Genomic DNA, 26,545 nt, shown 5'->3' with positions numbered 1-26,545 from the left:
ATAAATGTAAAATACACATCTCAAGAAGTGGTAATCTTCAAAAAGAAGAGAGAAAAAACATCATAGATTTCCCAAGGGGGATTAGTCATAAAAGTATACATTTGTAAGAAATGATAATCACATATGAAAAATGCAACCCCTTAAGGAAATAATGATACAAGGGAAAGGAGCGAAAATCCTTGCCCCCCAAGTGAGGAGAACAAGGAGAAATATTACACATTTTTTGATGGTGATTAGTTTGAAGTGATATGTCATCCAAGTGGAACAAAATACTCTCAAGGAAATGATACATACCTCTCAAGAGATCATTCCCCGCTAAGGGGCATATCTTACTTGCAAATAATCTAAACCATAGAAGAGGTAAGATTTTCGGGAGAATGAAGGAAAAAAAAGAAGTGCAGTACTCATTAAAGGTGCTCCTCTCCAAGCAAAGAGGAAAATCAAAGAACAATGATATTCTCACATAAGAATAACCCTATGCAAGAAAATAGATCTAATAATGAATAATACACCAAGATAGAGATAAATGTATAGAAAGAAGAGGAAAAATGAACTTCATGTTGCTACCCCAAAGTATGTTAAAGTAAAATACTACCACCACTAATGATAAAGAGTCCCCGTGAAATGGGTTAATTATGCCATAGGATGAAGAGCAACATGAAGGGAAAGGAAGTGCTAAGGCATGCTATTTTTACTAAGAAAGATAGCTAAATCCTTTGTGAGACACATGTGTGCAAGATAATATTGTAGTTGAACAAATTTCTTAAATGCATAACATTTTCCAATAGGATGTGAATATAAATCATGAAAAATGCAATATTCAATACCTTTCACTTGCTTAAGATTTTTGGTTTTGTTTTGAGGAGGAAAGGAAATGTTCTTGTCATATTTCAATCTCTAATAGATTCTTCCAGCTAATCTGTCAGGATGGTAAATATCGTCTTCCCATAAAGAAGAAGGTTTGCTAGAAGAAGAAGTTTCATTATCCAGAATTCTAATTTTACCACTATCTATGCCATCTTGAATAAATTTTTGAAAATCAGGGCAATCATCAGCATTATGGTCATGGGTTTGATGAAATGAACAAAAAGGATGCTTTGAAGAAGAAAAATTCTTGCGGGCTCTCTTGATTTGTTGTTTTTGAAGGAAATCTTTTAAGTTTTGAAGTCTAAGGAATTCATCCATAAAAAGAGGGGTACCACTTCCTAGGCCTCTTATAGTAGTTTGGGTAGAAGGGTTTATAGAGACAAGACCATAAGCATGTTGCAATTAAATAGATGGAGGAACACGACCATGAATTTCCTTGAAATCTGATGTGTAAGGAGGAAGAAAAGGATTTGTAGATGAAGGAGGAGTATCATGTGAAATGACAATCTCTTTACCTTTATCAAGCTTATCCTTTTTGGAAGATTGGGGAGGAATATATTCGTCATCTAAAAGCTCATTTGTAGTGATTTATATGCGAGGAGAAAGGTCATGAATAAAATGAATGACACCTTCCTCTCTACATAGACTTTGAAGATAGGTCCTAGGAGAATAGGGAGGATCTAAAGATGTAAGGATGTTGATGTTGTCATATTGCCCCCTTGCTCAAGGGTGTGTGTAGAAGAAGAAGATGAATCCATATTACTTTCCAATGCTTCCTCTCTGGTAGAAAGTTCATTGGGTAAAGCATTAGATCTCATTTCATTCACATAAGATACCCTAGGAGAGATACAAGGGTTAGGATCTAGAAAAGCTTTAAGGTGATTAAAGTAGAAAATGCATTTTGTTAACAATATCACCATAATGCAACATAAATGATACATGAAAGCTTTGAGATCTAATAATTTGGAAATCCTAACAACACAATATGATCAAGTGCTATGAAGAAAGAGAAGCAACAGGAAATGGAAGAAACTCTTATCAAACACATGATAAATATATGCGAAAATTAATGCAATCACATTGGAAACAGAAAGTAAATGCAATTTATTAATTGCCATTAAAAGTCTCATAAATGAAATTTGAATTTGTTAGAAAAGCATATCTAAAATTAGGTCCTTTTTATGAAAATTAATTTGAAGATTTGAATTTCATGAAATTTCAATTTGTGTTCTACCTTGAAGAGTGTTAAATTGATAAAGTACACTGATTTTTTGGATCTAAACATAAAAATATAGTCAATTTCGTCTCCTGAAATTTCGGGAAAAAATCCGAGGACCGTGGCGGGAATGCACACAGTCCGACCAATTTTTTTCAAAATTTTCAAGGATCGTAGAGATTATGATTTTAATGCGGAATCCAAAAAAATAGCCCATTTGGAGATGTCTAGATCAGTCAAAATTGCAGTCAAAGGTCGAAATTGAAAAGATCTTAAAAAATTAGGGTTTTATGATTTAACCACTAAATTTTTTAAAATAAAGGGATAAATTTGAATTGCAATTTTGAAATAGAAATCAAACCTAAAACAAGCAATTAAAATTTTGGACCTCACAAGCTTAATTTGCTAAAAATGAAAAATTAGGGTTTTTATGCAATTAACCTCTAAAATTTGCAAATAGAACAAATTTGAAAATGAAAAATTTGAAATTCAAATTGCAATAAATTGGATCTAAGAATAAGAAATCAAAATTAATGTGTAAGACATCGGGTTCACCAAAATGTAAAGTGGAAAATTGGATCCTAGTGACTCCCCACCTAGGAGAGAGAAAGGAAGCCACTAGGATGATTTTCACTTGGGAAGAAAATTTACATTCAAAAGAGGGGTTGAATCCACTAGATCCAAATCTGAGGGAAACAAGGATGTGAATTCTGAGTGGATTACAAGTGGTTGAAGTGTGATTTACCCTCTTTGGTAAATAAGAAAGTTGACTTGTTGACTATGTTGGTATTTTGGTATGGTTTTGTCATTGATGTCAACACCTACTAAAACACTAGCACTTTGGAGATCCAACAACATTCACCAACAAGAAAGTAACTATTGCACATTTACTGGTATATGGTTCACTGGCAGGATATAAGATCACTGACACTTGGAATGATATGGAAGACACTTGGTAATGTCGAAGACATCGTGTGGACACTTTGTTTTGAAGAATTAATCATTGGTATAATCATATTTGCATATTTACTTTTACCAAAAAATAGGTCCAGGGTTACCTAGGGTTACACTGATAGGTTTATCTTTTCCAGATCAGCATGGCATGCTATGGAGATGATTAATTATTGTTGTAAATGCATTAAGATGAAATGTTTAATAGGTTATTACATTGGATATTATATTGTTTGTAAAATATTTTTATTGTAATATCTTGTAGAGCCGACCTACTAAAATTGGTCTTAGATTATGGTATAAATGTAAGATCTTATTTGTAAGATCGAATGTGGAATGCAAAAAAGAATTGTGAGAAGGTATATGCGAGATTAAGCAGAGCTATACACGAAGACATCATTTGAAGGTGAAGCTAGGTTTTTGTGGAAGCATATCAGCATTACACCGGTACTGAATCCAACATATGAAGATGCTATTTTGTGCAGTACATTCTTATTAGATTTAACCATCTAACTGTAGTCGGTGTGACTCCCTTTTTGTGATTGAGTAGTGAGCTCTAGGCTGTTGGCCTTTCTACATGTGCAGACCCCATTTATGTACACTTACTATCTGTAGTAGTATCATCTAATTGTGGGTAAGGTTTCCCACTGTGGTTTTTCCCCTTACAGGGTTTCCACATACAAATATTGGTGTTATGTGTTGTGGATGACTTTATGTTTATGTTTCATGCATTAATCTTTACTGGTGTAGTAATTAACTATTAACATTGTCTACCGACATACTTAACTGGTTTACCGATATTAAGCATTAAGTTGGTTAAGTTGTTTTTGGTTTGAATTTATTAGACAACTGATTTACCCCCCCCTCTCAGTTGTCTTCGGGACCTAACAATTGGTATCAGAGCTTAGTCCTCTTTTGCAAAAGTTTAACAACTTGAGGAGATCCAATGACTACTAATTATTTAAGGAAGGACAGTCCTAAACTTGATGGAACCAACTATGGGATATGGAAGATTTGAATGGAGACACATCTGAATTGCATCTGTAAAGACATCTAGGAAGTTACAAAGAATGGTTATACTACTACTATAGCTAGTCAAACTGCTCCAACTACCTTAGCTAAAGATGAGGAGAATGATTGCAAAGCAAGAGAAGCACTTTTGAGTGCTTTATTAGATCAACAAATCATGGGATAATGAGATAGGTCTATTGCTAAAGCTATTTGGGATCATTTGGAAACATTGAATGAAGGATATTCCATAGTCAAGATTGCAAAACTTGAAAGCTTCTGAGTCAGGTATGAACATTTGAAAATGGAAGAAGATGAAAGGATTTCAGCTTTTATGGAAAGAGTAATGAAATTGTTTTGGGTATTAAATGTTGTGGAGGAACCTTGAGTGAGGATGAAATTATTTCAAAAATCTTAAGAGGACTGCCACTGACATATAAAATGAAGGTTACTGCTATAAATGAGTTGAGAAAAATGCCTAATATATTAGTAACTAGGGATACATTTATTGGAAAACTTTTAGCTTTTGAAATTGAGGAATTTGGTCCTATTGCTACAATAAAGATAGATTTGGCCTTCAAAGTATCAACATCATCTACTCCATCATTTGAAAAATTAGATTGGAAAGCCTTTATGCAAGAGAACTTGAAGAAACTAGGAAGGATAATGAAGAACTTGAAGAACTTGAAGCACTATTTGCAAGGAAAATTCCTAAAGGTCTAGTTGGAAGTAAGTATGAAGGTAAAGCACCCTTTAAATGTTTTAACTACAATAAGATTGGTCATATGGCTTCAAGATGCCCTAATAGACATGCTAGACTAAGAGAAGAAGCTAGAAGAACATACAAGCCTCATCCTGAATATCAGAGATATAGATTTAAGAAGAACAAAGACAAATCTTGTTACATTGCTGATGAAGGTGTGACTGATGATTCTGATGAGGATCCAATAGACAATGGATGGGTTTTTGTTGCTATAATAGAAGATCAACTGACACCTACTGCTCAATTGGTACAACAAGCCCTAGCAGCTAAAGTTGAAGTAAAGGATGAATGGATCATTAACTTAGGATGCTCACATCATATGACAGGAGACAAAGGTAAATTCTTGAACTTTCAAGAAAATAATGGAGGTTTAGTCAGATTTGGAGATGACAAAGCCTGTTCAATCAAAGGTAAGGGTACAATATCTCTTGATGGTAAGCATAACACTGACAATGTCTACTATGTTGAAGGATTAAAGCATAATCTCCTAAGTGTTGGTCAATTAGTTGAGAAAGGATTTTAGTTACAATTTAAGAATGGAAAATGCAAAATCATGAATAGAACTGGTTTAGAAATTGCAACTGGTAATCAGACTAGAGGTAATATCTTTCATTTGAATAACAGTGAAAAGGCATGCTTGATTACACATATAGATGAAAGTTGGTTATGGCGTAAGAGACTTTGTCATGTAAACTTTGATTGCATGGTAAAGATCAGTACTTCTAAGGCAGTTAGAGATCTACCTAAAATTGAGAAACCTCAGAATACAATATGTAAGGAATGTCAATTTGGAAAACAAGTTAGAGCTAGTTTCAAAAGTATTCCGGAAAAATCCAATAATGCTCTTGATTTGATTCACATTGATTTATGTGGTCCGGCTAGAACTAAAAGCTTACAAGGTGATAGATATTTCATGCTAATTATTGATGATTATTCTAGAATGTGTTGGGTTACTTTTCTCAGAGAAAAATCAGAAGCACTTGGAAAGTTCAAACTATTCAAAGCAATGGTTGAAAATGAAACCGGTAAGAAAACCAAATGTTTAAGATCAGATCAAGGAGGTGGATTCACATCTAAGGACTTTAATACATTCTGTGAAGTGATTGGAATTAGTAGACAACTATTAGCACCTCGGATACCACAACAGAATGGATTTGTTGAAAGGAAAAACAAAACTATCTTAGATGCAGCAAGAAGTATGTTATCTGAAGCAAATCTACCACATGTATATTTGAGAGAAGTAGTTAGCACATCGGTCTATACATTCAACAAAGTTCACATAAAAGGTGAAACTAGTAAGACCCCTCATGAACTATGGTTTGGTAATACTCCTACTCTTAAGTATTTAATAATTTTTGCAAGTAAATGTTATTGTAAAGCAGAAAATTGCGAGTGAACCCCAAGTGTTCCCCCCACCACTCCAAGGAGAGAGAAAGGGGTTCACTAGGGTTGACAGTTTTCACTTAGGGGAGACTTTACATTCAAAAGAGGGGTTGAAACCCACAAGATCCAATCCCACACAATGCAAGATTGGATTCTAAATGAGTTTCAAGGGTTAAGACAGCAAGGCTACCCTCTTTTGTAAAGAATGTGGATAGAAGGATTAAGCTAGGAATGCATGAAAAGTGAGAAAGATTCACTTATAAACAGAAATAGGAATATAGGATGAAGCTGCGGACCTGGAATTAGTAGTAAAATGTCGCAACAAAGCTGTCCTGCAAATTTGAGCGAAAGTTGACGGGACGATGGCACCCGACGTGCACACAGTCCTCCGAAAAATCCACGAAATGAAGGGGGATTTGTTCATCTCTGCACAAGGATTCCAGATCTTCAATTACAGCCGCGTACCTGCAACCTACACACAGAAAAGTGAGGACGATTGGGGGGTTAGGGATTAGGGGTTTGCCCTTAGGTCAAACCACAGTTTTGGAATTAACCAAGAAATGAGAAATGCTGTAAATGATTGTAATGTAATAAAGTACCAATACCTTGTTGTAAGAATGTTTGTATTCTTAAATGTGAAGGTGTAAATGTTGTTGTATGTTGTATGTTGTAAGTGGTATGTGATCTCCTCTTCAATGGTTGAATCCTTGTCTTGAATGCAACACTTAGCCTTGAATGGAGACTTAGAATGATCAATTGCTTGAAGGAATGCTTGAATGCTTGAATGCTTGAATGCTTGAATATCGTTTCCGCGTTTTTTTTTTCTTACCAAAATGGGAGAGGAAATGTAGTTTATATACTTGTCGATTAGGGTTAAAAGATTGATTTTTTCGACCTTAGGCCGACCTGGGAAGATTATTTTCCAATTTGCAAACATAAAGACCCGAGACCCAAAAGAGACCGGGCCCAAAAATAGGGCTAGGGACTAGGGCATTGGGCGCCATGGTCCCACCTCTAGGGACAATAGGGTGCAAGGAGGATCAGGCCAGGGTGCTGAAAAATGCAGTTTTTGGTGTCATGAACAAGTTTCGGGGTCTCCATTCAGGTTCAGTGTTGCATCGCCATCGTGAAGACCTAAATGCGGTCAAAATTGCAAGTGTCGCAATTTTAGGACGCTACATTTAGCCCCCACTTTAGCGGGAGTATAAGCGTACGCTCATACTTCCGGTAAAGTACAAGGAAACAACATTGAAAGACTTTCACAACGTCAAGGAGGCAAGATACACCAAGCCCCCAGTGGACTAAGGATCTTACGACTTCGATTGATAAAGTAAAAGGGAAGATCACGAGGGAGAACCATGACTGTCAGTAGTAAGGTTCCCTCACTATGAGTCATGCAAGAAAAATACCAAAAATTTTCAAGGCAAAGCTAAGTTCGCCAAGAAATTTTCAAGTATCCTGAAGGGATAGACGGGGTGTATGCCCCCCTACGTTAAAGCGATCGCACACACCTCAATGGGGGTGATTGCTTTAAGGTAGTGATACACATAAGAAATGAGAAGGGAAAGGAGCACGCTATCGCAAAGATTTAGCCCCCAAGTGTGAGATAAACCTAAGGATAATAGACACAAAACATGAATCACGAGGTGACTTTGCTTTCCTCGGGGTCAGTATGCTGTATGATAATTCATGTATATCATATGTATGTATGCATAATTGTTTTTCATTCCCCAATCAAGGAAGGTCACCTAGAAGAAGGGAACACATGTGTCTTTTGAGTCAACATGAGAGAGACCAAAAGAGATCTCAATGCTTTGCATCGTCCTCAAGTAGACAACACTAAGGACAACAAATAGAAGAATGAGAATAACACATAGAAGAAGTAACAATAGGGAGGAGGAAAGAGTCTGCTATGCTAATGAACTAGTCTAGCACGTCATCTACCCCCCGATCTTATTGATCAATGTTTCGGGAAGGCAGGGAACACGCTAGAGGAGGAACATCCAACACAGCAAATGGAGCTATCACAAGATCCAAACAAGGGCTATGTTCATGTTCCAAGCCACGTTGTTCTTGTCTAGGAGCTAGGATAAGTGCTTTAGAAAATTCGTTAGATAGATGGTTATCAACATCAACAAATTCATATTCACTATCAGAAGCAAGAGAAGTAACATTTTCATCATGAATAACATTTTCATCTATATCATCATCAAGATTTATAAAAATAGGATATTTAACTCGCACAGGATCAAAACCATCATGCATCTTATGTTTAGGAGATTTTGGAGAAAATGGAATAATGCTTGTTGAAGGTGTTTTTGGGGATTGCAAAGTTTGAGAAGCAGCTGCTTGAGCTCTAAGATGACACTTTCATTGGCGTTCACGCGCAGAACAATTTCGTCTAGTCTTAGTAGCAAGTGGAGAAGATTGAGGAGGAGGAATGTTCTCATCCTTATCACTTGGGTGTTTAGGTTGTGGTCTCTTAGGCTGGATAATAGGAGAAGAAGAAGGTCTCTTCTCTCTATAAAAAGAAGGAGGAGGAACTACTCCATACAAAGGAAGAATATTTGGTTTAGGAAGGAGACCAAGTCCATCATGACGAGGAGGTATAGGTCTACTTTTAGAAAGTTTATTAGACACAGACATAGTCACATCCATAGGAATGGGTTGGGAATCTTCTTGAGGAAAGACATTAGTTTTATCTTTCAAAGGAAGAACTTCCTTCTCAAGAACAATAGGAATATCAAGTTTGGGTGTTCTAGGTTCACTTAGAGATAGGATCATATCTGTTTTCCACTTTTGATAAGATTTGAAAAGATGATCACTTCACGGTGGAAGGGATTGGAATTGTTTAGGCCAAAAATAATCAATAGGAACGCTAGAAGTTCTTTCAGCTGGTTTAAAGAGACTATGATTGACAGTAACAACTTCACCATTATGGGGAAATTTCAAACATTTATGAATAGGAGAAGCAATAGCTTTCATGGAAGATAGCCAAGGATAGCCTAGCTTCACACGAAATTGTTCGGATGAAGGAATAATAGCAAAGTTCACATCAAGGGATTTGTTATGAACTTCAATAGGTAATGTAATAGAACCAATTGCAGGAGAAGAAAATGCATCAAATAATTTCACAACCACATTTGTTTTGTCATAGATCACTTGATTCAATTGCAAAGTAAAAAGAAATTCTTCAGTAATAACATTAACCATGCAAGCGGGATCAATAAGCACTCCACAGCAAGGTGTATTCTTGACTTTTGCAACTATGTATAAAGGACCATCAGGTGCCCTGATAGTTTCACTAGAATCAAATGTGATGGAAGGTTCTTTAGGGTTTTCTTGCTGCTCTACAAAGTTAATCACATTCGGAGTCATAGACACAAGACCATCAGATGAGAAAGAGGAATCATTAGTCTCAATCACATTAGAGGTATGAGAAGGTAATGGATCAGTAAAAATCTTAAGATTTTGGTTAGGAGGAGCTACAGATGTGTTGCCTTTATCATTCACTCCAGAAATAGAGATAGTATTATTATCAATCAAATCTTGAATTTTACCCTTTAAAGCAAAACATTTTTCAGTATCATGCCCAGGTTGACGATGAAATTGACAAAAAGATTTGTTATCAAAATAGGGTGAATTAATCTTTGTAGGATCGATTTGCCTTACAGGAGGGAGAGTAAGCACATTTTGTTCCAATAACTTAATCATAATACTATGCAATGATTCATTCAAAGGAGTAAACTTTCTTTCTTTCTTGAAAAACTTAGAAATAGGAGGCACACCTGATGCTGCATTCACATTGTTGTTGATGATGTTTTCATTGAATTTAACAGACTCTCTGTTCGGTTTAAACTTTCCAAATGGTTGTTGACTACTATCACCCTTATCACTTGGAGCCATAGGATTTGCTTGTTCCATTTGACTCATAGTCAGTTGATAATTGTGAAGAGTTGCACACAACTGTTGGAAAGAAGTAAACTTAGAAAATAGAAGTTTTTCTCTAATATCTTTTTGTAAATTAGAAATAAAGATTCTTTGAATATCATTTTCAGGCACTGGAAAAGAGATTTGAGCATACAAATGCTTATATCTACCAATGAAATCAGTCACTTTTTCTTTAACACCTTGTTTACAATGCATTAAATCAATCAAAGTAACTTTAGGACTTATATTGTTTTGAAATTGTTGAATAAAAGCATTTGCAAGTTGTTCGAAAGAAGTAATAGAATAAGAAGGCAACGAGCAATACCATTGTAGGGCCTTATCTCTTAATGTTCTAGTAAACAGTTTTGCAAGCAACCTTTGGTCATAAGCAAAATCGGTACATATTGTTTGAAAAGTCTTAACATGTGTTAGAGGATCACCTTTACCATTATAAAGCTCCAAATGCGGGATCTCAACATGTTTAGGAGGGATAGCTTGAACAATGTCAAGAGAAAGTGGGCTCGCAACATCAAATGTGGGCACACTAAACTTAGATTGATTCATAGAGGCAATTTGTTGCTGGAAAGAAGAGACAATTTGTGCAAGATTGTTAATGGTCACTTCAGTTGAAGAATTCATATTAGATGTGTTAGATTGTGATGGAGGTATTATGTTATTGAAAGAAGGTATTGATTGAGAGTAAGGTGGCAGGACACTATGATAGTTAGTCATAGGAGATGATTGGAAAGGAGGAACACTACAAGGAGGAATGGAATGGTTAAACGAATTGCCCCCTTGCGTCATGTTCATTTGTGGTGATATAATAGGAACACTCATTGAAGGAATGAATGAAGAAGTTGGATTGAATGAAGGAAGAGGGTTGATTGAAGAAGATGGATTGCCCCCATGACTGGTGATCATAGGCGGAATGTCTTGTATAGAAGTAGTCATTATGTTTGATGTAAAGGTAGATATACTAGCACTAGAAGTTGTCAATGGAATAGAATGATTGACTTGAGTGGGAGGTTGTGTATAACCTAAAGTTTCGGCACAACTCTTCATAGGCATCACATTCAAATCCACAATGTGTGCAATACCACGCAAAATATCAATTCCATTCTTATCACTTTGAACCATACGTTTTAGGCCCTCAATTAATGAAAGAGCTTGACTATCGGGATACTCTTGAGACATCCATTGTCGAAAATCGTCAAATTGGTTATCCAATTTCGAAAGTTGTTCTACAGAAACCTCATGGAGAGCTTCTTCATCATTAAGAGGATTAGAGGAATTACCCGTGTCCTTGTTAAAAAGGTTATTCAAATTAGGTTCCATCTCCTCATGTGTTAGAGGATCACCTTTACCATTATAAAACTCCAAATGCGGAATTTCAACATGTTTAGGGGGAATAGCTCGAACAATGTCAAGAGAAAGTGGGCTCGCAACATCAAATGTGGGCACACTAAACTTAGATTGATTCATAGAGGCAATTTGTTGCTGTAAAGAAGAGACAGTTTGTGCAAGATTGTTAATGGTTGCTTCAGTCGAAGAATTCATATTAGACGTGTTAGATTGAGATGGAGGTGTTATGTTATTGAAAGAAGGTAAAGAGTAAGGTGGCGGGACACTATGATAGTTAGTCATAGGAGAGGATTGGAAAAGAGGAACACTACAAGGAGGAATGGAATGGTTAAATGAATTGCCCCCTTGCGTCATGTTCATTTGTGGAGATGTAATAGGAACACTCATTGAAGGAATGAATGAAGAAGTCGGATTGAATGAAGGCAAAGGGTTAATTGAAGAAGAAGGATTGCCCCCATGACTGGTGATCATAGGCGGAATGTCTTGTATAGAAGTAGCCATTATGTTTGATGTAAAGGTAGGTATGCTAGCAATAGAAGTTGTCAAAGGAATAGAATGATTGACTTGAGTGGGAGGTTGTGTATAACCTAAAGTTTCAACACAACTCTTCATAGGTATCACATTCGAATCCACAATGTGTGCAATACCACGCAAAATATCAATTCCATTCTTATCACTTTGAAGCATATGTTTTAGACCCTCAATTAAAGGAAGAGCTTGACTATCAGGGTATTCTTGAGACATCCATTGTCGAAAATCGTCAAATTGGCTATCCAATTTCGCAAGTTGTTCTACAGAAACCTCATGGAGAGCTTCTTCATCATTAGGAGGATTAGAGGAATTACCCATGTCCTCGTTAAAAAATCTATTCAAATTAGGTTCCATCTCCTCAGTAATTAAACCTTGGAAAGACTTAATTCTATGGCTTCGTCTAATGGGAATAGTGTAAGTAGGGCTTATTGTTGTAAAACTCATGCACTAAAGAGAGAGAAAATTTTGAATTCAGAGATAGAAAATTTCAATAAAATCAGCCAATCTCCTAGATTTAAGCTGTTAAATGCAATCACGACAATCTCCCAAAATTTTGGAAAAAATGTCAGGGACCGTGGCGCTCGGGGTGCACACGGTCCTCGCAACTTTTTTTGAAATTTTCAGAGATGAAAGTTATGATGATTTTAAAGCTAATCTGAAAAAATTGAGTGATTTTATGATCTGTAGATAGGCCAAATTAAAGTTGCAATCTCAAAATTGAACGCTACCAAGATTGTTGAAAAATTCAAAATTTGAATTTTGAAAAAGAGAGGGAAACTGAAATTTTGAATTTTATGATTTTAGAGGGAATACTAAGAGCAATGCAAGCTTTGAATTTTAAAAACTGACTCAATTTCACGCAAAATTCAATTTTGAAAGCGGAAATCAAAGTTGGTGCAATTAAACACTTAATTTCAAAAGTCACAACTTGCAAAAATTTGAATAAAGCACTGAAATTTTGAATGAATGCCAAAACACTTTTTAGATTTAGGACAGTAGGAACACAATTTTGACACAAAATTTCAATTTCAATAATTTTTGAATGATTAGGAGCCTTAATCCAAGAAATCACTAGACCAACTTTGACCTTAATTTTGAAAGTGTTAGAATTGATGAAATCAGCCAAAATTCTGGATTTTAGCAGAAAAATATAGTAAGATCTAACTCCCGAAATTTCAGAAAAAATGTCGGGGACGATGGCGCTCAGGGTGCACACGGTCCTCGCAAGTTTTTTCCAAATTTTCAGGGATGAAAGATATTATGATTTTGTTGTGGAATCCAAAGTTACAGCTGATTTGGAAATGTTTTGATCTATGAAATTGTCGGTCAAAGGTTGAATCAAGAGGGTTTTAAAAATTAGGGTTTTGACACTGAACCACTTAATTTTCAGAATTAAAGCACAAATATGAATTGATAATTTGCAATAGAAGGATAGATCAGAAGCAAGCATTAATAATTAAACATTTCACAAGCTCAATTACTAAAAAGAAAATTTAGGGTTTTTATGCAATTAACCTCTAAAATTTGCAAAAGATCAAACATGGAAATGTAATCAAGGCATCCAATTTTCAGATCTAACCATGAATAATCAGAAAGGATGTTCACGTCGGGTTCACCAAAATGTAAAGCGAAAAATCATGAGCGAACCCCAAGTGTTCCCCCCACCACTCCAAGGAGAGAGAAAGGGGGTCACTAGGGTTGACAGTTTTCACTTAGGGGAGACTTTACATTCAAAAGAGGGGTTGAAACCCACAAGATCCAATCCCACACAATGCAAGATTGGATTCTAAATGAGTTTCAAGGGTTAAGACAGCAAGGCTGCCCTCTTTTGTAAAGAATGTGGATAGAAGGATTAAGCTAGGAATGCATGAAAAGTGAGAAAGATTCACTTATAAATGGAAACAGGAATATAGGATGAAGCTGCAGACCTGGAATTAGTAGTAAAATGTTGAGACGATGCTGTCCTGCAAATTTGAGCAAAAGTTGACAGGACGATGGCACTCGGCGTGCACACGGTCCTCCGAAAAATTTGCAAAACGAAGGGGGATCTGTTTGTCTCTACACAAGGATTCCAGATCTTCAATTACAGCCGAGTACCTGCAACCTACACACAGAAAAGCGAGGACAATTGGGGGGTTAGGGATTAGGGGTTTGCCCTTAGGTCAAACCCCGGTTTTGGAATTAACCAAGAAATGAGAAATGCTGTAAATGATTGTAATGTAATAAAGTACCAATACCTTATTGTAAGAATATTTGTATTCTTACATGCGAAGGTGTAAATGTTGTTGTATGTTGTATGTTGTAAGTGGTATGTGATCTCCTCTTCAATGGTTGAATCCTTGTCTTGAATGCAACACTTAGCCTTGAATGGAGACTTAGAATGATCAATTGCTTGAAGGAATGCTTGAATGCTTGAATGCTTGAATGCTTGAATATCGTTTCCGCCTTTTTTTTTTTCTTACCAAAATGGGAGAGGAAATGTAGTTTATATACTTGTCAATTAGGGTTAAAAGAGTGATTTTTCTGACCTTAGGCCGACCTAGGAAGATTATTTTCCAATTTGCAAACATAAAGACCCGAGACCCAAAAGAGACCGGGCCCAAAAATAGGGCCAGGGACCAGGGCACTGGGCGCCGTGGTCCCACCTCCAGGGACAACAAGGTGCAAGGAGGATCAGGCCAATGTGCTGAAAAATGCAGTTTTTGGTGTCATGAACAAGTTTCGGGGTCTCCATTCAGGTTCAGTGTTGCATCGCCATCGTGAAGACCCAAATGCGGTCGAAATTGCAAGTGTCGCAATTTTAGGACGCTATAGTTATATTAGAAGAGATTATTATATTGGCAAATTTGATCCTAGAAGTGATGAAGGAATATTTCTTGGTTATTCATCTAAGAGAAAGGCATATAGATGTTTTAATAAGAGATTGCAGAAAATTATTGAGAGTACAAATGTAAAGATTGATGAAAAATTTAGAGGAACTTCAAGGTATATAGACTATGAACTGGCAACAGAAATTGTGACAAATGAACCTACACTAAATCCACTGGTACAGAATGAAGATCTCATTATCCCGGTACCATCAAAGGATTCCATAGTAATTGAAGAACAACAACAAACTAAGACACCTTGGTATGTAAAATTGAATCATTCTGAAGATCAGATAATTGGAAGAAAATTTAAAGGAGTTATGACAAGAGGAAGATTGGACAATAAAGAGGCATGTCTTATTTCTCAAATTAAACCATCATCTGTTAATGAGGCATGTGAAGATAAATTTTGGATTAAAGCTATGAAAGAAGAATTAGAACAAATTGAGAAAAATAATACTTGGACATTAGTTCCCCGGCCTAAAGATAAAAATGTAATTGGAACCAAATGGGTATTTAGAAACAAACTTAATGAAGATGGTAAGGCTGTCAGAAATAAAGCAAGACTAGTGTGTAAGGGATATTCTTAGAAAGAAGGAGTTGATTACAATGAAACCTTTGCATTGGTAGCTAGAATTGAGGCTGTCAGATTATTCTTGGCTTTTGCATCTCACAAGAACTACAAAGTTTATCAAATGGATATTAAATGTGCATTCTTGAATGGAGATCTTGAAGAGGAAGTCTATATTGAACAACTTGATGGATTTTCTTTGACAAATGACAATAATATGGTTTTTAGGTTAAGAAAAGCTCTGTATAGATTGAAACAAGCCCCAAGAGCTTGGTATGCAATATTGGATAAGTATCTTTTAAAGATTGGTTTTACTAAAGGAAATGCAGACAACAATTTATATTACAAAATAACTAATGATGATATCTTGATTATAGAAGTATTCGTTGATGATATAATCTTTGGAGGAGAAGATGGATTATGTAAAGAATTTTCTATTAAAATGCAGCAAGAATTTGAAATGTCTATGATTGGAGAAATAAAATTCTTTTTAGGATTGTAGATTTCATAGACTGACAAAGGTATATTTTTGAGTTAATCCAAGTACTTGAAAGAGTTACTAAAGAAATTTAAGATGGAGGACTCTAAACTGGTAAGCACACCTATGACTACAAATGAAAAATTATCTCAAAGGGATGAATCTACACCTGTTAATCCAACTAGATACAAATCTATGATAGGAGGTTTACTTTATTTGACACAAACCAGACCTGATATTATGAATGCAGTATGTATTGTTTCTAGATTTCAAAGTAATCCTAGAAAAAATCATGAATCAGTAGTAAAAAAGATTTTTCGGTACTTACAAGGCACTGCAAATCTTGGATTATGGTATCCTAGAGATGAAAATTTTGATCTATGTGCATACATAGATGCAAATTGGGCAAGAGATGTGGATGATAGAAAAAGCACCACTGGCAGAGCATTCTTTCTTGGAAAGAGATTAGTTTCTTGGTTGAATAAGAAACAAAGTTGTACATCTTTATCAACAGCAGAATTAGAATATGTTGTAGCAGCAACTAACTATACATAGGTACTATGGCTTAAGCAAATGTTGAAAGACATAAAGGTAAAATGAAAGGAACCTATTACTATATATTGTGATAACATTGCAGAAATTGATATATCTAAGAATCCGGTATTACATTCTAAAACAAAACATGTTTCTATCAAACTAAATTTTCTACGGGAAAACGTTGAAGAAAAGGAGATAAAACTGTTTTATGTGAACACTAAAGAAGAACTTGCAGATATTTTCACAAAACCTTTGCCTAAGGAGACTTTCGAATATCTCAGAGATCAGCTTGGAGTCATACCACCACCGATAGAGACTTAGATAGTTGAAAATTTTCATCAACCAGTAGAATTAAAAGACAATTTTTTACTCCGGTCTTTGATGAGGAAGCTAATTCTTAGGGGGAGTAGTTGGTATATTGAATTGATTGGTATTTTGTATATGAACTTGGTTTTATTATTATAACTTTGGCATTTGATGTCAAAGGGGGAGAGATATCTATGGAAAAACACATTATCTTTTAAGAGAACTTTGGATAACACATGTTGCTCCCAGGGGGAGAGATTGTTGTTTGAGAGAGACTATTACTCTCTGTATTCTAGTTATGATCTTTTTGGAGAGATTTTTGGTTTTTGGTTTTTGGTTTTTGGCATTTCTGTTTTGGCACTTTGATAATTTTTCCATCTTGTGTTGCCATCAATGCCAAAGGGGGAGATTGTTGGTATTTTGGTATGGTTTTGTCATTGATGTCAACACCTACTAAAACACTAGCACTTTGGAGATCCAGTAGCATTCACTGGCAAGCAAGTAACTATTGCACAGTTACTGGTATATGGTTCACCAACATGATATAATGATCACCAACACTTGGAATGATATGGAAGACACTTGGTAATGTCGAAGACATCATGTGGACACTTTGTTTTGAAGAATTAATCATTGGTATAATCATATTTGCATATTTTGTTTTACTTGCAAATAGGTCCAGGGTTACCTAGGGTTACACCGACAAGTTTATCTTTTCCAGATCAACATGGAATGCTATGGAGATGATTTATTATTGTTGTAAATGCATTAAGCCGACATGTTTAATTGGTTATTGTATCGGATATTATATTATTTGTAAAATGTTTTTATTGTAATATCTTGTAGAGTCGACCAACTAAAATTGGTCTTAGGTTATGGTATAAATGTAAGATCTTATTTGTAAGATCGAATGTGGAATGCGAAAAAGAATTGTGAGAAGGTATATGCGAGATTAAGCAAAGCTATACATGAAGACATCATTTGAAGGTGAAGCTTTGTTTTTGTGGAAGCATATTAGCATTACACCGGTACTGAATCTAGCATATGAAGATGCTATTTTGTGTAGTACATTCTTATTGGATTTAACCATCCAAATGTAGTTAGTGTGACTCCCTTTTTGTGATTGAGTAGTGAGCTCTAGGCTATTGGCCTTTCTACATGTGCAGACCCTATTTATGTACATTTACTATCTGTAGTAGTATCATCTGATTTTGGGTAAGGTTTCCCATCGTGATTTTTCCCTTTATAGGGTTTCCACGTACAAATATTGGTGTTATGTGTTATGGATGAGTTTATGTTTATGTTTCATGCATTAATCTTTACCAATATAACAATTAACTGTTAACACTGTCTACTTACATACTCAATTTGTTTACCAGTATTAAGCATTAAGTTGGTTAAGTTGTTTTTGGTTTGAATTTATTAGACAACTGATTCACACCCCCCTCTCAGTTGTCTCCAGGACCTAACAGACTATGTGGAAAAGAGAGAGGAAATGAGTGAAATGAGGAGCTACCAGTTTGGGATCGCACTGTAACTTCAGATCTGAGCTAATTAAATTGATACAGATCTGCCCTACAAATTTAGAGAAAATTTGTTGGGACCATGGCGGGAATGTACATGGTCTGCCACAAAATCTGTGAAACGGAAAGGGTTCTTTCATCTTTGAAAATGAAGCCCAAACTTGCAACCTACACACAGAAAAGAGAAGAAAGGGGGGGTTGTGGATAGGGGTTTTCCTTAGTCAAACCCCAGTTGAGGAATCAACCTAGAAAGAAAGTAATTGCAAATGCTTGAATGTAAACAATGGAGATGTATACCTTGTAGATCGGCAACTTGTTGATGATAATTGCTTTGCTTCTTGAATGTAACCCTAAATGTTGTATGAAATGGCATGTAATCATGACAAAACCCTAACACACACACATGCTTGCAAATGAATGTTGTAATGTTGCTCCAATGAATGAATGAAGAAGACTTGAATGCTTGATAATGACCTTGAAATCTTGTATCTTCTCCTTATGCTCTTTATCTCTTATCATCTGTCATCTATCCCTTAATGAGGGTATTGAACTCCTTTTATACATGCCTCAAGGATTAACTTTCAACCACTGAAGGCCGACAAAGAGGAATAAAAAACCCCAAAGACAAGAAGTGCATAGGAGATCAAGAATCCCACACATAGGACCACCCTAAGAGGTGGGAAAAGGGGTACCATGCCCTTGTCCTAGGGGGGAGAGGGGAGCCACACCTCTATCCTGCCCTATTTTAGGGCTCAGACAGGGTCTAAAGTAGACACAAGACATGAAGGAGGAAGAGATAAGGGTTGAATATGCAGAAATAGGTCCTAGTTAGGGAAGGAGATGTCATTGCCAAGGTGAGGACCCCAAATGTGGTTAAAATTGTAGGGGTCACAAATTTATGACACTACACGTATGATCAAAATTTAGATTTTTTTTTTGATATATGACTCAAGTATACTTTTAACCAGAAAGTAGTAAAAGCACTAACATTTGTTCATAACTATGCAACAATTGTGAAAAATAGAAAACTAAAATTTATATGTGACTTTAGGGTTGTGATTTGATAACTCAAAGGCTGTCACAACATATAGAAACAAATTCCAAACATAGGCACCAACTCAAAGATCAATAACCCATATATGGATAGAATGAATGATAATTTTATAAAACCAAATGGATTTCTAAGAAAATGTAGAATCATTCATGAGAATTCCAACTCTTGAAAGAGCATAACTTTCTATTTTGCATAAACTCAATAATTCATAACAAACATGAACAACATCCAACTCCAATGCACATAGACATAGAAGCTGAAAAATTTAGTAAGATTAAATTGATCTTCAAATTTGATCATTTTTCACTCATATGTCAAAGCATAAGGGGGATAAAAATTTAGGACCCTTATACAGTCCACCCAATACATATTTAAAACATTCAATTTGTAATTGTCGAAGTTTTGAAATTGAATCTTTAAAGTAATCACATAAATATATTTGTTTTAAACATAACTAGTTAAAGAGTCTGTAAAGATTTGAAATAGAAATCATTGCAAATGATCATGTAATAACACTAAGGTTTTAGTGGCATCTCTTTATTCCCTATATTGACATCTTCTACTTATGATGGTGGCTATTGGGCTTGATGACCTTTGTACTCCTAAAATGCCTTCAAGATAGGTGGAATTTCTTGATTGCGAGGGATTTAGACATTCCTCATTCTTAGCCCCCATAGTTCTCTCCCTTTCTTGATCTATTCACTCTACGCCATGGATTTTTTGTCATGATTTTCATACCATATCAAAGAGGCATCAATTATAGCTAGTTTATCATGCTTATCTTGGTCAAAGGTCTTTGGGTTGAGTAAGGTATCCATATTACTTTTAATTCTTCCTTGAGCTCCTCAATCATGGTAGTCCCAAAATTGTCCATCTTTTTAATTTGGCACCCAATATCTATGAACTCTTGTATAACTCGTAATCATTTTTTTACATCCCTTCAATAATTTTTCTTATTCATGAATATTTTTTATATAAGAAGGTACATTTCCACTTAAGACTTTTGATCCATACAATGACTGGAGTATTTTGAACATTGAGAATTATCTTTTCTGCTATAGCAACTTCTAGATCCAAATTTATAATTTCTTGAAGTTTTTCAATGGTCTATAGATGCGAGGTTTCTTCAATCTTGGTATTCCCTATCTTTTTAGCAACTACATTCTTGGCCAAAAATGAGTTCATTATATGATTTACATATGTTATCAATGAATAGAATTCATTTGATGTTGATCCCTTCAATTCATTTCTAATTCATCCTACCAAAGTGACTATCAATTTGCACCTTTGCTATCAATTCTTTGTTGACCTCAGATTTGAGATCTAACATTCTTTATGGGGAACTCTTCATAGTATAGAGAGTGAATAATAGGGACCGATTTACTAAAAGAATTATATCTCTGTTTTACAAATTAAAGGGGAAGGGTGTCCTTGATTTACCTTCATTATAACCTCCAATGATATTAGCCTCATCTTCAACTCCTAGTTGTTTTGATTCTATAGAAATTCCTTTTCCTTTGTCCCCATCTCTCCCCTATGTTTCTATTTCATCCTCTTTCTATTAACACACCACAGGATTGAGAGGGAGGGGGGTAAATTAATCTAGACCTCAAAACACTTCACTTCTGATGTATTAAATTTTAAACCACACTTAACTTATAACTTTGATTATGAAACATGAAAGCACAAAGTACAACATATACATGAATACCAAATTTACATGGAAAACCCCAAACATGTAAAAATCATAGTAAGAATCACACTCAAAATATGATATTACAACGTTTAGGATAGAGGCAAAGGATCTTACTACCCCTAAAATAGCTTGCAAAGCTAAGGCACAAAACCTTAGGGTAAGATACAAAGGACTTGTAGTACTGAGACTCACTTTCTCAGGGCGAGATACAAATGATTGCATTAACTACCAAAAGGAACACACCTTCTTTTGGAAAATGTAGAGGATCAATGAATTGAAATGAACAAGATCTCTTTATCATGAAATTGTCCTTGAACCACTGTGTCAAGCAACCAATATCATGGCATGTGTCAAGCGACCAATATCATGGCAAACATATTTGATCTAAAACTCTATTTCAACCTCTTCATAAATTGTCTTTCACACTTTTTCTATACCAAATCTGCTTGTGCATAATTTATATCCACTTCACATCAATTCACTTACATCCCATACTTATACATCTGCACCATATATATACAATATAACTCATTAAAACCCTAGTTAAGGGTCAACCTTAGATAGAATAAAGAATATTATATAAATTTGGCCACCTAGACCTATAAAATCCATTTTGGTCCACTCCAGCAGATAGAGGGGGCCCAACAACATCACAACGCTCCTTTCCAAATGATTCCAATGAACCACACATGCTAACACCTCCTCCAAGGTCGACAATAAATGAAATATGCAGACATGAATAGTGTAGCATGCCAACCAATCAACCTAAAAACATCTTCCAATGTACAAAACTCAATACGGATCTACACATGCCATGGATACATCCATATCAACATCCAAACTCAACCACCAAAGCATATCCTATTAAATATATGGAATATTGAGAGGGGAGGGGTGAATCAATATTCCCTTGAACTTATTAAAACTTCTAACTAACCAATCACATAACATAATTTAAATGCAGTAAAGGGAATTAACACAAAGCACATAACACTAGATTTATATGTGGAAAACCCAATATGGTAAAAACCATGGAGAGAGTGATCTCTCAAGTATAGTGTAATATGTAATTGGTTACACAATACAAAGGGATGGCTCACTACCCAGAGGGCTCACTGCCGGATAATAGGCTTACAACCGAAATACAAAAATGAACTGCTATAATTGTATCTGACATATGCATGAAATACAATTCCCTTGAGGTACACAAACAACTTTTATATCCACTGTATATACACCACATAACAACATTCACATCCACAAAGTTTTTCACATATACAATATATACACAATAGTTGTTTTTCAATAACCATATATCTAACTTGCAAAATCGATGGTTATATATATCCACACCAAATATTTTGATAAGTCGGACTTGGCTCATAGGCAACAACAATTTTTTTTCATAAGATGTCAGCTTCAACCTTGATCCAAAATACCTTGTAGAACATTCCTCCAATATGTTTAGATAAGACGGGATCCAAATTTGCCTTGTATATTATGCCTTCACCATATTTGGATGGGACCAAACCCAAAATACCTTCTAATAAAGTAGATATCGAACCTCAAAATTGCATGAAGTTAGCATACATACAACACATAATAAAGGAGTTGAAGAAACAAATCAAATCACATACGAAAGCAAACTGCCATACCAAACCATATAAATGACATCAATGAAAATAGGCCAACAACATCCCCCTTTGTCATTGATGGCGACAATAAGTAATACAGTATAAGTTTTCTTATAGACTAGAAAAAAAACTAACAATTGAAGTAACAACAAATTGTCTAAAAGTTTTTGCATAATAAACATGACACTGCTCCCCCTTTGATAACAATGTCAACCAGAGTATTGATCAATCTTCTGAGCATGCATAGTCCAAGAGTCCTTATACTTGTCCCCATGTGAGATATCCTCTGCCAGGAACTCGATCTGTACCTGCAAGGATGTGTACATCCACTTTGCTTCTTAAATTGAACTGGGTTCAAAATATGTGAACTGTAGAGCTCTTGAAAGGGCACAGTTCATTATTGATATATGCTTTCACTGCACATGTCCCATAGTTGGCCTAAGGGAAGAATGATATCATCCCTTTTCTATTGTAGCTCATAGCATATCTTTTGAGTTTCACCTACAAAGTCTTGTCTACCAGACGATAGAAAGGCTTCTCCAATTTGATACTTCTGTACTTGGTCAAATTTCAAAAAATCAACTGCCAGCTTGGACAAAGTTATGGGTTGAATGTTTAATGGTACAACAAACAAACAAACTATCTCTGACACTTTTTTCATATGTTCCTTGACTACATTTTTTGTCATTTCCTCCAATGTAGCCTTGGACTCAGATTTATTTCTTTCTATCTCTACTATCATTTGTCACTAGAGCATTTGATTTCTTTACCTTTTTCGGAATCAGGATTTATAGGAGGATCAACAGAAGTTCTAGGGACATCCATTACATTATCCATAACAGGCACAAGTAAAATTACAAAGCTGTGTCACACTTTTTTAAAGGAAATGGCCAATGTTGATTCAACTTTTTAAATTGAATCAATAAAAAGTGAAATATACATTTCAAATTTTGAAATGATGTAAACTAATTAAATGTGTATTCATTTGTGTATTTTATGTTTTTTATTTAGAAAAAAAAAAATTGTTTGAATATATATTATTTTATAAAGTAAACACTACAATTTAGTTGTTGATAAAATGCTAAAATTGAAGTTACACTCACACTTTATTTAGTAAATTTTACCTTTTTTTCTTCAATTTTTTTTGTCTATATTGATAACTTGAAACTTTAGTGCATGGATATATATTTTTACTATTTTTAATAAATATCTATGTTTCAATAAATCTGAAAAAATGTTTATATTGAAATATAACACTTTGCATTTGGCACCACCTTTTTTCTTCATTATTTATCCAAATTAGAAAAGAATTATATCATCTCAACATAGATTGTTTTCTCTACTACATCAATTTTTTTTCAAATGTTTTAAATAGATTTTAGTATTTTTTGCTGACAAGATAATCAATCTTATATTTTAGTGTTGATGACCTACGTTCAATAAAAATAAAATATAAAATATAAAATATATTAAAAACTATCAAAAGATATATATTTTGGAATATTCACTTGTAGATCTATAAAAGGGTATTTTTACATTTCAAAAAAATTGTATTTATAAGAGTAGGAGTTATTGAAACATTGAGTTTTTCAAAACAAATAATAATTGGTAATTTGATCCAAAATAATATATATTTAGTACACTTCTGTTGGAATCAAGGAACAATGAGAGGGGGGGGGGGGGGTGAATCAATGTTCTACAATCTTTAACATTATTAATATGATTTTTCAACCATTTAATGCAAATCAGCAAAAGAAAGATACAAACACATAAAGCAAATATCCACAACACCAGATTTATATATGAAAAACCCAGTTAAGGGAAAAGCCATGGTGGGATTGAGGACCACAATATTAATATACTCTGTTAGAAGTATAGAAATATTACAATGGGGAATGCACATGTATTTAGGCACACTACCTAGAGCTCACTACTCAAATTAAAATAAGGGCTACAACCCCAGAAGGCTCACTGCCTTACAAAATGATTATAAAGCACAAATAATTAAGTTAACTAATGAATAGTATCTACCAATGCTTGATTATAGTTTCGGTGAAGCACAAAACTCTTAAACACATACTGCTCTGTTATGTTGTTCTTCAATATTTCTAAGTAGAAATATTTCAATTGCGCATGTGAAACTATGCACAACTAATCACAACCACTTTTGATGTAGGAGCATCCCTAGTTCTTGGTAATATTGCATCAACCACAAACATTTCCTTTCAATTTGTTTTCTGTTTCACAGTTTCAACATTTCTTTCTGCATTTTCTTGCATTTTCTCATCAGGTCTTGCAGATCTGGATTTTGCTTGTGGACATGATGATCTTCCTTACCCCAAGTCCGCAGGACGTTTGGATCTTTTACTGACAAGTTATCGCTTCCATATTCCAAGATAGTTCTCTGGCTTAGAACACTGGAACTGCTTGGACTTGTTTTCTATTGGTGGATCTTGCAGATCCTTTCCATAACTTGTAGAGCTCCAGTTCATTGTTTCAATGTTACTTGGTATGTGGCTGACCTTCCCTCTAGTCTGCACTTCTCCCTTTGGATTTTTCAGAGGATTTGCATTAGCAGAGGCTAACCTAGTGGTCTTATATGTTTCATTTTGTTCATCAACATTTGATTCTTCTTGGGCCAACACAAATCCATCTAGACCATATAAATCAATGTAATATAGCATATAATAGGAGTGATGAGGATATAGAATATAAATCTAAGAACTAGGTGTTCTAGAGTTTGATCGCTTTCTTTCTTCAGTCGGATGTTGAGTAACACACATATACTATAATTAGGCCTATGAGCTAACTGTGGTTGCCCGCATGTTGCCGATAGATTGTAGTCACTTTTGATGATATAATTTAGTCAGTTCTGCATTGCTTCCATCATCTTGTCTTGTTTCCATTGTGTTTACTCCTGTTGCATGGTCTAGATTGATCTCCTTGAGGTCCCTCCTAACCATGACTACACCAAGAGGTATTAGAGTGAGTTTTCATTTTAGAGATCACATTGTCTTAAAGATTTTGTTGTAGGATGGCAAATTGAGGATCCGACCTATAGTTGTAGAGGACTTACGTGAAGATGGCGTGAAGAGGAAATATGAATGGTGGAGTGCATGGGAATGCAGACCCTGCTGTGATAGAAATATTGAGAGGAATTGCAGCCTGGTTAGAAGCTGTCAATACAGTCTAGAGAAGAGGTTGACATATTAAAGATGTGAGTGAAGATGAAGAAGAAGAAGCAACAAATCCACCAACAAGTGATATATATGAGGAAAGGTTTATAGGACAAAATTATCTAGAGTGAATACTAGATCACATTTTAGTCCACTGAATTATGATGGTAGGTTGGATTCAGATGAATTGTTAGACTGGATCACAAAGATAGAAAAGTATTTTGATTTTGAAGGCACCATGGAAGATAAGAAGGTGAGGTATGCTTGTACTAAGTTGAAAGGTCATGAATCTCTTTTGTGGGAACACTTGTAGGTTGATAGATAGAGAAGAGGTAAAGAGAAGATCAAATCATGGGATCAGATGACCTTACCAAGTTGAAATCAAAGTTTTTTCCAGCTGATTATCAAGTGAATCTATTTTTGAAATTACAAAACCTGAAGTAGAAGGAATCTAGTGTGAAGGAGTATACGGAAGCATTATACAAATTGAATATTAGATTTGTACATACTGATGATGAAATTGAACAAGTTGTGAGATATTTGAATGGGTTGTAGATGTCTATACAAGATGAACTCAGTTTGATCAAGTTGCAGAGTGTAGAGGAGGCTTACCAATATGCCTTGAAAGAAGAAGAGAAGTTGAACAAAAGACATGAGTAGAGACAAAGAGGTAGAGGTTGAAGGTTTTTTTG

Source organism: Cryptomeria japonica, chromosome 4 (genome assembly GCF_030272615.1).
Source record: "Cryptomeria japonica chromosome 4, Sugi_1.0, whole genome shotgun sequence".
Classification (NCBI taxonomy): Eukaryota; Viridiplantae; Streptophyta; class Pinopsida; order Cupressales; family Cupressaceae; genus Cryptomeria; species Cryptomeria japonica.
This window is presented reverse-complemented; position numbering follows the sequence as displayed.